Genomic DNA, 14,941 nt, shown 5'->3' on the forward strand with positions numbered 1-14,941 from the left:
GTTTAAATTAATTATTGAACTTATATCTCAATAAAAGGTATCTCCATGTTCCCTTCATTTTCTGCCACCTGAGTAATGAAAGACACATTCATTACAGAGGTTCCACCAAGTGTCACACTAACCTCAACAATTACAACATGAACCAAAGAGCCCAGGCAAAATGATAGCATCCTCATCCCCAGAGCTGAGCTGTGCATATGAGGAAGGACAAGAAAATTGCACCATCTGCTTAAATTTAAGTGGAATGTCTCAATTCACACAGGACACCAAATGGGGGGGGGGGGGGGGGGGGGTTAGTGCACTTGTTTGTCATTCCAGAATACGAAACCTATTTTTATGTTATGTGTCATTTATGGAGCAATCTGATATTACAGATGGCCCAAAGCTTTTATGCTAGCAATTTGCTGTAAGGAGGGAGTAAGGAAATGGAGGTAGAGGTCATTTCTTCTCAGTGTTATGGACTGCCCCCACTCCAGGAAAGTGGTAGTCTTGTGGTCAGCCAAAGTCACCAAGGTAAAATGTGACAGAGAGTGGAGGGTGGAACGAGGATGAAAGGAGAAAGGAGAAAGGAGAGGTATGGGAAGGAAGGTATGAAAGAAATAGAGGGTAAGTATGTATAAGGGACTGTGAGGACAGCAGAGTACGAGGCATACTTATAGATAGAAGAACCTGCCCTCTGAAGTTAGACAAATGTCAGTTCTAATCTTGCTAGTGTTATTTACTTACCCCTGTGTTTTCCAAACTGATTGGTCAGTTTAATGACACATGAACTCACAGCTGCATGCACCAACCTTTCCTCCATCTCACTTCTTCATAGTGTTGCCATGGAAAATCTCTCTGTGTTCCATTCCACATCTGGTTGCTCTTGTATGTTTGACTGCTGTTGCTGAGTTGGAGTTTTCTATTAGTCTGACCTCTTAGATGCAATAAAATTCATCCCTTCTTTCTGGAAATCACCCTAATTTACCTGGGGTAAAAAGGCTAGTTTTTCCCTAATTCCATTTCCATAGCTGATTTTTGCTTCTGATGCCCTGATGTTAGAAGAGTCTACATAATGCTTCCAGTCTCAGAGAAACCATTCCTGCCATACAAGGACAGTTTCCACTGGTGTAGTTAAGTGCTCCTGGGGAGAAGGATCATATTGTCCTATATTGCAGCTCCTGCAATGGCCAAGTGATCAGAGTGTGGTGAATGAAGAAGGACATGATGTTGAGCAGAATCATGGTTCAACATGAGTATGAATAGTATCTCACTGGAAAGTAAAATGAAGAAGATACCACTCACAATGCATGCTACACTCACAGTGTATGCTACCAGGAAGATGTTTAATCAGAAATGTCAAAGAACTATATAAATAAAATAACAAAAGACAAAAAGAAAAACCTGAGTAAAGTGAAGTACATGCTATTCTTTTAATTAGGAAAAGTCACTATATTAAAGAGCTGCCTCCCTGATCAGGGCATGTATGAGGGGAAACTGATCAATGTTTCATTCTCACATAGATGTTTCTCTCCCTCTCTTTCTCCCTCCCTTCTTGACTCTCTAAAAATAAATAAAATAAAATATATTTTTTAAAAATAAGCTAAAAATAAAGAAATGCCATTTCTCCCTCTTATGGACTGAATGTTCCCCTGTCCCCCACAAATTTGCATATTGAAGTCCTAACCCCAATGTGATGGCATTTGGTGATGAGATCTTTGGGAGCTCATTAGAATTATGTGGTATCATGAGGGTGAGTCCCTCATAATGGAGTTAGTGCCCTTATTTTTTTTTAAAGGGAAGAGACATGAGAGCTCTCTGTTTCTCTACTATGTGAAGGCACAATGAGGATGTGGTCCTCTGAAGTCCAGGAAAAGGGCCCACACCAAAACCCAAGCAGATCGGTATTCCAATCTTAGACTCCCAGCCCCTAGAACTATGAGAAATAAATTTCTGATGTTTAAGCCACACAGTCTAAGGGTGTTTGTTTGTTTGTTTGTTTTGGAGGGGCAGAGTTGTAGAAGCCTGAGCTAAGACATTCCCTGAATTCCTATAGAATTGTACAAAGTTAGAATTAAGTCTCAATATTTTTGTAATTAAAGGAGTTCATCATCACCAAGCCCTTACTTTATGAAATGCTAAAGGGACTTATCTAAGAAAAGAAGATAAAGAAAAGACATGTATAGTAAAAGGACAGCAAATTCACAATTATTAACAACCACACCTAAAGCAAAACCAAAAGAAACTAAGCAAACAACTAGAATAGGAACAGAACCACAGAAATGGAGGGCACATGGGGGGCTAGCAGTAGGGGTGGGAGGAGGAGAGAGGGGGAAAAGGTATAGAGAATAAGTAGCATAGAATGTAGGTTGAAAATAGATAGGGGGAGGGCAAGAATAGTACAGGAAATGTAGAAGCTAAAGAACTCATAAGTATGACACATGGACATGGACTAAAGGGGGGGGAACGTGGGTGGGAGAGGGGGTACAGGGTGGAGGGGAGTGAAGGGGGAAATGGGACAACTGTAATAGCATAATCAATAAAATATATTTAAAAAAATTAAAAAATATATTTTTGTAACTTAATAGAACTTTCATCTGAGAGAAAAGTAAGCCTAAGAATAGCCAAGAAAAAATCTTAAAATAAGTGAAGGACCACATATCACAACATATTGTGAAGCTACAATAATAAAACAGTATGACATGAGCCCAGGTATAGGCCAATGAATTAACAGAACACAATTTGAGTGTCCAGAAATGGACACATCAGAATTTAATGTATAATGAGATGGAGTTTCTCACTGATGAAAGCAAAAGGAGTTATTCTGTAAATGGCATTGTGGTATAATTATCTATTCAATCAGGAAAAAATAAGTTAAATTCCAACCCTCCACCAGACACAAAAATCAATTAAAATGGAATTAAAATCTCAATAAAAAATAAATACTAAAGGTACCATAACACATTTACTTATTACAACAGCCTAAAAGATAGCTGATCCCCAGTGAAGATGCAGAAACTCAGGCTCAGAGAGATCAAGCACCTTACCTGCAATCACACAAGATCACACAGCAGCAGGATCATAGACACTTTGTCTCCATATGTCCCCATTGGGTAAATTGCCTTTACATTTCTCTTTTAACTTAGCTCACAACTCTTAGCAAATGATTTCACCTCCAGCCCAAGACAGACAGCCCAGGCAAAGAACCTGATGACACCTTAAGTTCAAGAAAAAAGTTCAAGTAAAGATCTTGTCTCACAACTTGTTTTGTCCCCAGTGAGAGTCACACATTCCTATTCCCTCTAACAGCACAGCTTAGTGATGTGGAAGAGACTGTCCTGAGGAGAGAGGAGCAAGTGCCTGCTAAGGAAAATTGTGGAGCTCAGCCTAGCAGCTTATTTCTTCGTACCAATGAGTCTTTCCCAAGAGGATAGAGGCTCAGTCACTGCACACTCCACCCAATCCCACTCTGGGACCGAGAGAGGAGTTTACAGACTACTGGGCAAGAGACACAGCACTCAGAACCAAATGTGTTCAGTACTGCACTAGGGTCTCCATGGAGGACTAGAAAACAAAGCAGTGCACAACTGACCCTCCCACTCCCAACATCTACTACCTTCTGTTTACTTCTAGTCACATCTGACTCTTCATACCCTCCATCCCCTCTCATTCTCTGTAGCATCCTGCAAGTTGAAGTCTATGCCTTCTGCAATCTCTTCCAGAACTTCCTATTTCCCCAGTCCCTTCCAATGGCTTTTTTCTCCTAGTTCCTCTCCTAGTCCCTGATTACCTCCAAGCCCCACACTGTGTGTCCTGCTGCACAGTTTTCCCTAGTCACTCCCCTGTGCTTCACATTTAAAACAGTCCCCCATATCTCTTCTACCACCCTACCTAGTTCACAGAAGCAAGAGCCCATTTGGAAGGGGCTTAGACACACATGTATAAATTTTCTAGGAAAAAGAGCAGGAAATGGAATTCCAGGCAAAATTGACATGAGAGGAACAGGAAGGCTGTGCAAACAGTAGGCTTCCAGACTGGTCTGAGTAAAGGATGCATTGGCACATCATGGAGTGGAGGCTTGAGAATTGGACACCAGCCAAATTGTGCTAAGGACCCAGAATTCTATGCTAAAAGGGGCCATGCTTAATCCAGTAGGAAATGAATATCCATTGAAAAGGAAGTTCTGTTAGTCATGAGCCTGCATTTCTACTGGCTTTATAAGATACAATAGAAATCCACATCAGGACTTCTGGCCAAGATGGAGGCATGGGTAGACACACTGTGCCTCCTCAAACAACCAAGATAGGGACAACAACAATTTAGAAACAGAATAAGAACCAGAACCAACAGAAAGTTGAACTGTATGGAAGTTGGACGACCAAGGAGTTAAAATAGACACATTCATCTAGGCTGGTAGGAGAGGTGGAGTCGGGCAGCTGGGCGGAGAGCGGTCCCAGCACAAAGAGCAGTGGGACCCGGCACCTAAAGCATGCTTGGTGGGCAAGACCTCAGTGGGCTGACCCAGGGAATGCAGGCAGCAGCTGGCAGACCCCAGGTACAGGGTGGCAACTGGCAGACCCAGCAAGGCAGCGATTTTGAAGCAAGGCACTACGTGCAACTCAGGATCCCAGCACTGGGAAATAGAGCCTCGGGCAACTGATTGAAAACACCTGTGGCAGTTGAGGTGCAGCGAGAGACTCCTAGCCTCACAGGAGGGTTAGTTGGAGAGACCCACAGGGTCCTAGAACATGCACAAGCCCACTCACACAGAAATTAGCACCAGAAAGGCCCAGTTTGCTTGGGGGAAACAGCGGAAGGTACTGAAGTCCATCGGAGAGCTGAGCAAGTGCGATTGTTCCCTCTTGGACCCCCCCACACATAGCATCACAACCCAGCTACTGGGTTGACCTGCCCTGGTGAACACCTAAGGCTCCACCCCTCATATGTAACAGGTGCGACAAGACAAAAAAAAAAAAAAATGGCCCACACAGAAGAACAGATCAAAGCAGCAGAGCAAATACAGCTAAGCGACTAAGAGATAGCCAACCTATCAGATGCACAGTTCAAAGCACTGGTGATCAGGATGCTCACAGAATTGGTTGAATTTGGTCACAAGTTAGATGAAAAACTGAAGGCTACGCTAAGTGAAATGAAGGAAAATGCGTAGGGAACCAATAGTGATGGGAAGAAAACTGCGATTCAAATCAATGGAGTGGACCAGAAGGAAGAAATAAACAACCAAACAGAAAACAACGAAGAAACAAGAATCCAAAAAATGAGGAGAGGCTTAGAAACCTCCAGGACACCTTTAAATATTCTGACATCTGAATTATAGGGGTACCAGAAGGGGAAGAGGAAGAGCAACAAGTGGAAAACTTATCTGAACAAATAATAAAGGAGAACTTCTCCATTCTGGCAAAGGAAATAGACTTCCAGGAACTCCAGGAAGCTCAGAGAGTCCCAAAGAAGTTGGGCCCAAGAAGAAACACACCAAGGCACATCATAATTACATTAGCCAAGATAAAAATGAAGGAGAGAATTCTAGAAGCAGCAAGAGATAAGGAAACAGTAACCTACAAAGGAGTTCCCATCAGACTGTCAGCTGATTTCTCAAAAGAGACCTTGCAGGCAAGAATGGGCTGGAAAGAAGTATTCCAGGTCATGAAAGTCAAGGACCTGCATCCAAGATTGCTCTATCCAGCAAAGCTTTCATTTAGAATGGAAGGGCAGATAAAGTGCTTCTCAGATAAGGTCAAGTTAAAGGAGTTCATCATCACCAAGCCCTTATTTTATGACATGTTAAAGGGACTTATCTAAGAAAAAGAAGATAAAAAACATGTATAGTAAAATGACAGCAAACTCACAATTATTAACAACCACACCTAAAACAAAACCAAAAGAAACTAAGCAAACCACTAGAACAGGAACAGAACCACAGAAATGGAGATCACATGGAGGGTTAGCAACAGGGGAGTAGGAGAAGGAGAGAGGGGAAAAGGTACAGAGAATAAGTAGCATAGATGGTAGGTAGAAAATAGACAACGGGGGGCAAGAATAGTATGGGAAATGTAGAAGCTAAAGAACTTATGACACATGGACATGAACTAAAGGGGGAAAATGTGGGTGGGAAATGGTGTGCAGGGTGAAGGGAAATAAAGGGGGAGTAATGGGACAACTGTAATAGCATAATCAATAAAATATATTTTAAAAAAGGAATCCATGTGAATGGCCTCTTGTCTTGAAAACCCTTGAAATATCAAGAGTCCAGTGGGGTTCTTAAGATACCCTCAACTGCAGGTTATTTCATGTGACCTTCCTGTGAACAGAAATGCTTAAAGTTGGTGTTGCCTAGTAATCTCTTTTTGTAGTTAATCTGGAGGCCGTCACTGTCAGTCAGTGCCTTGCATACTGCCTTTTATATATTCTTGCTGTCTTCAGACCTCTCCTCCAGGCATCTTGCTCAGGCTGATGAGGACCTCGTTCCTGCCTCTGCTCAGGACAACCCTACTTTCAAACCCTAATGAAACACTGTTCTCACATCCTGACTTGTTGATTCCATGGACATTTAAACTCTGACATATATTGAGAGTTTGGCAAGCAATGTTCTTCTCTCTCAACCAATCATATCTCTCTACCTCAATAAATCTCAAAATATCTGTCCCTCCAGGTTTCTATTCTATTTAAGTCTTTTTGTATGTCTCTATTGCTATCTCTGTATTTGTCTTTTTCTACTCCTTCTACTTCATTCCTCTTTATCCTCCCCTCTCTTTCCCTCTACTCTCTTCTTTTCTCTCTTTACACTCACATGTAAATACAAAAATGTTCACTTTTCCACTAATAAATAATAAATGCAAAGCATTATTTTAGTTCAATTTATGGTGGACTAATTTTTTTAAATTACTGGTATAACTAATCAGTGCTAAATAAAACCAACAACAGCTAAAACTGCGCACAACAAATCTTGTAATTTACTACAAACTGACAGAAGAATCAAACTTCATTTTTTAAAAAATTTAGATCTGCAAATTTGACCCAGAAAAAAATGGACTTAATAGAAATAATGACTATTACACAAAGTGGAAGCCAGAATCAATACAATTTGATATGGATAATACTTAATCAATACATCAAATTTTGCTTCAAATTTTAAATGGAAAAGAATTTATCCAAATGAAAATAATTTCAGTACAGTTAACATTTTTGGAAATGGTTTAACTGTGCTATGGAGAAAATTGATCAGAGATTAAATTGGCTTCATGGAATTCGCTCCAGGAAACACTCTCAAGGTGGAAAGTCCATCTGAGTAGATATAATTCTAACTAAAAGTCTTGGATTCAAACTATTCTCAAAGTCAAAAAAGGAGAATCAAGTGTCCTTCAAGTCAAACAGAGGGGTAAAAATAGTGAGGTCAAACATCCAGTGATATAATAAAAGATTTAAGTTGGACACTCTGCTGGTTGCCTCAGTCTGCCTCAAATCACAGCTTTTGCTCTTTAAAAAAAAGGGTTTTTTACCACATGATCATATCAATAGATGCAGAAAAAGCATTTGATAAGGTACAGCACCCATTTATGATAAAAACACTCAGTAAAGTGGGAATAGAGGGAGCATTCCTCAACATAATAAAGGCCATATATGAGAAACCTACAGCCAACATTATATTCAATGGGCAAAAATTAAAATCTTTTCCACTAAGAACAGGAACAAGACAAGGATGTCCACTTTCACCACTTCTATTCAATATAGTACTGGAAGTTTTAGCCACAGCAATCAGACAAGAAAAAGAAATAAAAGGCATCCAAATCGGAAAGGAGGAAACAAAACTGTCACTGTTTGCAGATGACATGATAGTGTACATAGAAAATCCTATAGACTCCACCAAAAACCTGCTTGACCTAATAAATGAATTTGGTAAAACAGCGGGATACAAAGTCAATATCCAGAAATCAAAGGCATTTCTGTACACCAACAATGAAACAGCAGAAGCAGAAACCAAGAAAAAAATCCCATTTGAAATAGCAAAAAGAAAAATAAAATACCTAGGAATAAACCTAACCAAAGAGGTAAAAGACCTATATTCAGAAAACTACATAACACTGAGGAGAGAGATCAAGGAAGACACAAACAAATGGAAACATATACCGTGTTCATGGATTGGAAGAATTAATATCATTAAAATGTCCATACTACCAAAAGCAATTTACACATTCAATGCAATACCTATTAAAGTACCAATGGCATATTTCACAGACATAGAACAAACACTTCAACAATTTATATGGAACCATAAACGACCCCGAATAGCTGCCGCAATTTTGAGAAAGAAGAGTCAAGTAGGAGGGATCACAATGCCTGACACTAAACTATACTACAAGGCCACTGTAATCAAAACAGCCTGGTACTGGCATAAAAACAGGCACATAGACCAATGGAACAGAACAGAGAGCCCAGAAATAAACCCAAGCCTCTACGGTCAATTAATATTTCACAAAGGAAGCAGCAACATAAAATGGAATAAAAATAGCCTCTTCAACAAATGGTGTTGGGAGAACTGGACAGCTACGTGCAAAAAAATGAAACTCAAGCACCAACTTACATCTTATACAAAAATAGATTCAAGGTGGATAAAAGACTTAAATATAAAGCGTGACACCATTAAAGTCCTAGAAGAGAACGTAGGTAGGAAAATCTCAGATATTTCACGCAGAAACTTTTTTACTGACTTGTCTCCTAGAGCAAGGGACATAAAGGAAAGAATAAACAAATGGGACCTCATCAAAATTAAAAGCTTTTGCACAGCTAAGGAAAACAGTATCAAAATAAAAAGAGAACCAACTGTATGGGAAAACATATTTGCCAATGATACCTCAGACAAGGGTTTAATCTCCAAAATATATAAAGAACTTACACGACTCCACTCTAAGAAGACAAGTAACCCAATTAAAAAATGGGCAAAGGACTTGAACAGACACTTCTCCAAGGAGGACATACAGAAAATCCAAAGACACATGAAGCAATGCTCAATATCGCTAGCCATCAGAGAGATGCAGATTAAAACCACAATGAGATACCACTTCACACCAGTCAGAATGGCCATCATAAACAAAGCAACAAACAACAAGAGTTGGAGAGGATGTGGAGAAAGGGGGTCCCTAGTGCACTGTTGGTGGGACTGCAGACTGGTACAACCATTATGGAAAGCAGTTTGGAACTTCCTCAGAAAACTAAAAATGGATCTGCCTTTTGACCCAGCAATTCCATTGCTGGGACTCTATCCTAAGAACACTAAAACACCAATACAAAAGAACCTTTGCACCCCGATGTTCAGAGCAGCACAATTTACAATAGCTAGGTGCTGGAAGCAACCTAGATGCCCATCAGTAAATGAATGGATCAAAAAACTATGGTACATTTACACAATGGAATTCTATGCAGCAGAAAGAAAGAAGGAGCTCATACCCTTTGCAACAGCATGGATGGAGCTGGAAAACATTATGCTAAGTGAAACAAGCCAGGCAGTGAAAGACAAATACCACATGATATCACCTTTAACAGGAATCTAAACAACAAAACAAAACAAAACAAAAAAACTAGCAAAATATAACCAAAGACACTGAAATAGGGGATAGTCTCACAGTGGCCAAAGGGGAGAGAAGAGGGAATTTCAGGGTGGAATGGGTAGGGATTACAGGAACAAATATGGAGGACACATTGACAAAAACTAGGGGTGGGGGGTAATGGGGGGAAGGGGGGAGGTTTGGGTGGATGGGCTGGAATGGGAGTAGGGGGGAGAAAACTGTACTTGAACAATGATTAAAATAAAAATAAAAATAAAAAATTTAAAAAAATTTTTTTAAAAAGGGTTTTTTAACTATATGACTCTACAGGAATAAGCCAGTCAAACAGAAAACATGTGAGTCTCTTAGGTACCTGGAAAAACAAATAGTAACTTGTGAGAATATGATGAACAACTTGCATAAAATGAGAATAATGGGAGAGCCTATTCACAGAGACATGAGGAGCCGATGAAACAATCTATAACATACATTTAACTCCCAACCTAGTAGAAGTACAACCAATACTAGCTCTGTAGAGGTGGGGGTAGTATTAATAGTATTTGAGAAGCTATGTAAGAGTTTTACATGTTAGTCATAAAACTCAGGTTTAGAGAACTTATTTTTCGGCTCTACTCAAAAGCAACTCTGACCAGCTCCTACTCCATTTCCCAATGCACACAGTGGCATGCACAAAGGCTGTTCCTCTTCCCAGAATAACCTCACATTCATTTCCACCTGAAAAATATTCATGTGTCCTTCACAAACCAGATCACATCTCATTTCTTCTATGAATTTTCTATTGGCTCTTCCATTGTACTCCTAGATCCTTTATTCATGTTTTATCACCTCATATTATAAAAGTTTGTTGCTATTTGCCCTGTAAACTCAAAGTTCCTAGAGGATCTTTCTCTCCTTGATTCCTCAGCACATGGCACTCAGTAGATGCTAAGTAAATGTTTCTTAGGGCCAGATTTACTAATGACATGCCAATTAAGGCACATCTTCCCTCTAGAGAGATTTATTAGTGTATCTGGCCTATTTTGCAAAGAAAATTAAGCTGCATTGCTTTTCAATAGAAACACATTTGGCTAGAAAGAAGTGTTCTAATGAAATACCAACTTAATGCTAAGGGGAAGGTTCTGGAACGTTCCAATGAGGAGCCTTCTCATTGGTCAGGCACTCTGCTTGGCAGAGGGAATGCAATGGGGAGTAGCTATTCCTAAATAATGACACTATCTAATGTATTCTTATAAAGACTGAGTTAACGGCCCCCTGGAAATTATATAACTTTATGTATTTACAACAAGAAAGGGACATGCAGGAGTTCTGTCTGTTTTTCCAGATATATTAAGAGCTCCAAACACATAGGGCAGTGACAGCAATTTCCTTGGAGGTAGGTGACATCTGAAACCCTGGCAGAGAGTTGCAGAGAACACCTGTACCTATCTCAGAAGATGGCATCACCATCCACCTGGCTTTATTGCTATCAAAGCTATTGACACATGATTAGAAAAATCCCCTAGGGAGTTTTTAAACTATATCCATGTTCACACCCTACCCCAGACCAAGTAACTCAGCCTCAGGGGAAGGCCAAATTGGTTAATGTCTTAAAAGGCTCTCAAGGGATTCCAAAGTAATGCCACCTGGATCACATTCCTGGGATTTTGACTTAATGCATTGATATGCAACCTGAGGGAGAGTTTTAAAAACTTTCCTGCCAGGCTAAAATGTGGTCCTTGGACAGGCAATATCACCTAGGAGCTTATTAAAAATGCAAATTCTCAAGCCCCACACAGAAACTGTATCAGAAATTGGAACTGTGGGTGGGGTTTAGCAATCTCTGTTCTAACTAGCCTCTAGGTGACTCCAAAGCATGCTAGAGTTTGAGAACCGTTGCTAGTAGTTGTCCAGCCAGAACCCCGGGGTTAATACTAATTCTTCCCATTTGCTCCCTCCCCACATTCATCCAAGCCTGTCTATTATACCTCAGAATACCTGTGTATATCTCAAATTCCTCTCTTCATGGCTACTATCCTAATACAGATGGGCTCATCTCTTACCTAGGCTGCTGTGACAAATTCCTAAGACACTGGTTCTCAACACTGGCCACACAGAGACCCCTAAGCCCCACACCTACAGATTCTGATTTTAAGTAGCCAGAGGATGGAGATGCAGCTAGGCTTCTGTGTTGGTTAGAAACTCCTAGGAAAGCCTTGGCTGTGTATCTCAGCTAGTTGGAGCATTGTCCCATATACCAAAATGTTGCGGGTTTGATTTCCAGCTACTGTTACAGAATAGAAAGTGAAGTTCAGCTGCCCACCACCACCCATAGGCAAATTTCAGAGGCAGAGCTTTGGTGAAAAAGAAAAGAGGTCTTTTATTCAAAAACTGCACAATTTGGGAAATGGCTGACTTCTTCCTCAGAGCCCATCATCTCCAGAGCACCAGAGGAAAAACACCACTGCCCTCTGCCAGACTAGTCCAGGCTGCGCTCAGTTCCTTCTCCCATTTAACAATACCATTTTGGGGAACCGCAGGTGGCAGCAGCACCACCATGCAGGCAACTCAGCTTCTTTCCCCACCACTGTCAGGCCTCAGGCTTTTTCCTGGAGTCTATGTGTGGGGCCAGCACCAGCAAACCCCCACTGCAGCCTGCCAAGGCAGGTGCCTGGGACTGCTGCCAACTGCTGCAGCCTGCAATGCAGGGGCTCCATCATGCTGGCTGTGGGCCCGGCACTGACCACCCAGCCATGTGGCTTCCAGGGCCCACCATTCCCTTGGAGCACTGGCCCACATGTCTGCACTGGTGGGTTCCGGAAGAGGAGGTGCATTTCTCCCTTCCCTCCATTTAAATCTGCCAGACCTTATAATTTCACCTTTTCCAAAATGTCATACTTGTTGTATCCCTTCAAATTAGTGTTTTTGGTTTCTTCTGATAAATACCCACAAGTGGAATTGCTAGGTCATAAGGTAGTTCTATTTATAATTTTTTGAGGAACCTCCATAATGTTTTCCAATTTGCAATGCACCAATTTGTGATCTTACCAATATTGGAGGAGGGTTCCCTTTTGACCACATCCTAGCAAGCAATTTTTACTTGATTTACTGATGATAGCCATTCTGAATGGTGTGAGGTGATATCTTACTGTGGTTTTAATTTGCATTTCTTTGATAAATAGTGACATTGAGCATCTTTTCATATGTCTGTTGGTTGTCTGTTATGCTCTCTTTGGAGAAATGCCTATTCATATCCTTGGTCTATTTTTTAATTGGATTGTTTGGTTTTTGGTGTTAAGTTATATGAGTCCTTTATAAACTGTGGATATTAACCCATTATCAGATGTATCAGTGATGAATGTCTTCTGACATTCAGTAGGTTGGCTTTTTGCCTTGTTGATAGTTTCTTTAGCTGTGCAAAAACTTTGTAGTTTGATGTAGTGCCATTTGTTTATTTTTTTAATTTTCTTTTTCTTGCCTAAGAAGAGTTATCAGGAAAAAAAGTATTACTAAGAGCCATTTCAGACTATTGAGTACCTATGTTTTCTTTTAGGAGTTTTATGGTTTTGAGTCTTATATTTTAGTCTTATAATCCATTTTGAATTTATTCTTCTATACAGGGTGTGGCAAAAGTAGGTTTAGAATTGTGAGTACATGAAAAACAGTTTATTCTTGTATTATTACTTATTAATTATTATATTGTGTTCTATAAAAGAACTGTAAAACTACTTTTTCCCCACCCTGTATGGTGTAAGGAGGTGGTATAGTGTCATTTTTTGCATCTATCTGCCCTGATTTTTCAACAAAATGTATTAAATATACTGTCTTTACCCCAATGTATATTCTTGCCTCCACCATTAATATTAATTGACCATAAAGGTGTGGGTTTATTTCTGGACTCTCTATTACTTCCATTGATCTATGTGTATGTGTTTATGCCAGTACAATGATTTTTTCATTACTCTAAACTTGTAGTATACTTTTGTAACTGGTACCTCAACTTTTTCAGTTGTAGTGGTTATTTGTAAGCGTCTGCAGTTCCATAATAATTTTTGGATCATTTGCTCTAGTTCTGTGAAAAATGTCATTGGTATTTCAATAAGGAATGCATTGAATCTATAGATTGCTTTGGGTATTATGGATATTTTTTCCCTTGAACAAAACAGGTTTAATTAAACATGTTGCACAGAGTTTACAACATTACTCTCTGTATTTCTTTTTTTCCCCAATGTTTTAAAATTTATTTTTTTTATTTTAATCATTGTTCAAGTACAGTTTTCTCCCTTTTACTCCCAATCCAGCTGGATAATTTAATGATGTCAATTGTTCCTACCCCTGAGCACAGTATATCCTTCCATTTATTTGGATCTTGAATCTTTTTCTTCAGTGTCTTACAATTTTCTGAGTGTAAGTCTTTACCTCCTTAATTAACTCTATTTCCAGGTATTTTTATGCAATTATAAATGGAAACATTTTCTTCTTACTTAATATTGATTGTATTTTTCCATTGCCATTTAGTCCCTTTACACCCATCTCCCCACAGCAATCACCACACTGTTGTCCACGTCCATGAGCACTTTTTCCTTTTTGCTCAATTCCTCCACCCCTTACCCTAAACCCCCCACTAGCTGTCATCTCTCTCCACCTCTGAGTCTGTCTCTGTTTTGCTTGTTAGTTCAGTGTGTTCATTAGATTCCATGTATAAGTAAAATCATATGGTGTTTCTCTTTCTCTTATTGGATTACTTCACTTATCATAACACTGTCCAGGTCCATCCATGCTGTTGCAAACAGTAAAATTTTCTTTTTTATGCCCAAGTAGAATTCCATTGTGTCCCATAGTTATTTTATCCACTTGTCTTTAGATAGACAATTGGGCTGCTTCCATATCTTGGTGATTGAAAATAACACTGCAATGAACATATGGTGCTTATGTTCTTTCATATTATGTTTTGGTTCCTTCAGATATATTCCAGAAGTGGGAGCTCTCAGTCCAAAGGCAGATCCATTTTTAATTTTTTAAGTTACCTGTGCACTGCTTTCCATAGTGGCTGCCCCAGTCTGCATTACCATCGACAGTGCAAAAGGGTTCCCCTTTCTCCACATCCTCTCCAACACATGTTGGTTATTGATTTATTGATTATAGCCATTCTCACAGGTGTAAGATGGTATCTCACTGTGGTTTTAATTTTCATTTCTCTGATGATTAGTGACATTGAGCATGTTTTCATATGTCTATTGGTCATCTATAGGTCCAATATAGATGGAGAACTGTCTATTCAGGTCCTTTGCCTGTTTTTAATGAGGTTGTTTGAGGGGGTTTTGGTATTGAGTTTTGTAAGTACTTTATAAATTTTAAATATTAACCCCTTATCAGATGCATTGGTGAACATGATTCCAAAGACATAT

Source organism: Phyllostomus discolor, chromosome 3, assembly GCF_004126475.2.
Source record: "Phyllostomus discolor isolate MPI-MPIP mPhyDis1 chromosome 3, mPhyDis1.pri.v3, whole genome shotgun sequence".
Classification (NCBI taxonomy): domain Eukaryota; kingdom Metazoa; phylum Chordata; class Mammalia; order Chiroptera; family Phyllostomidae; genus Phyllostomus; species Phyllostomus discolor.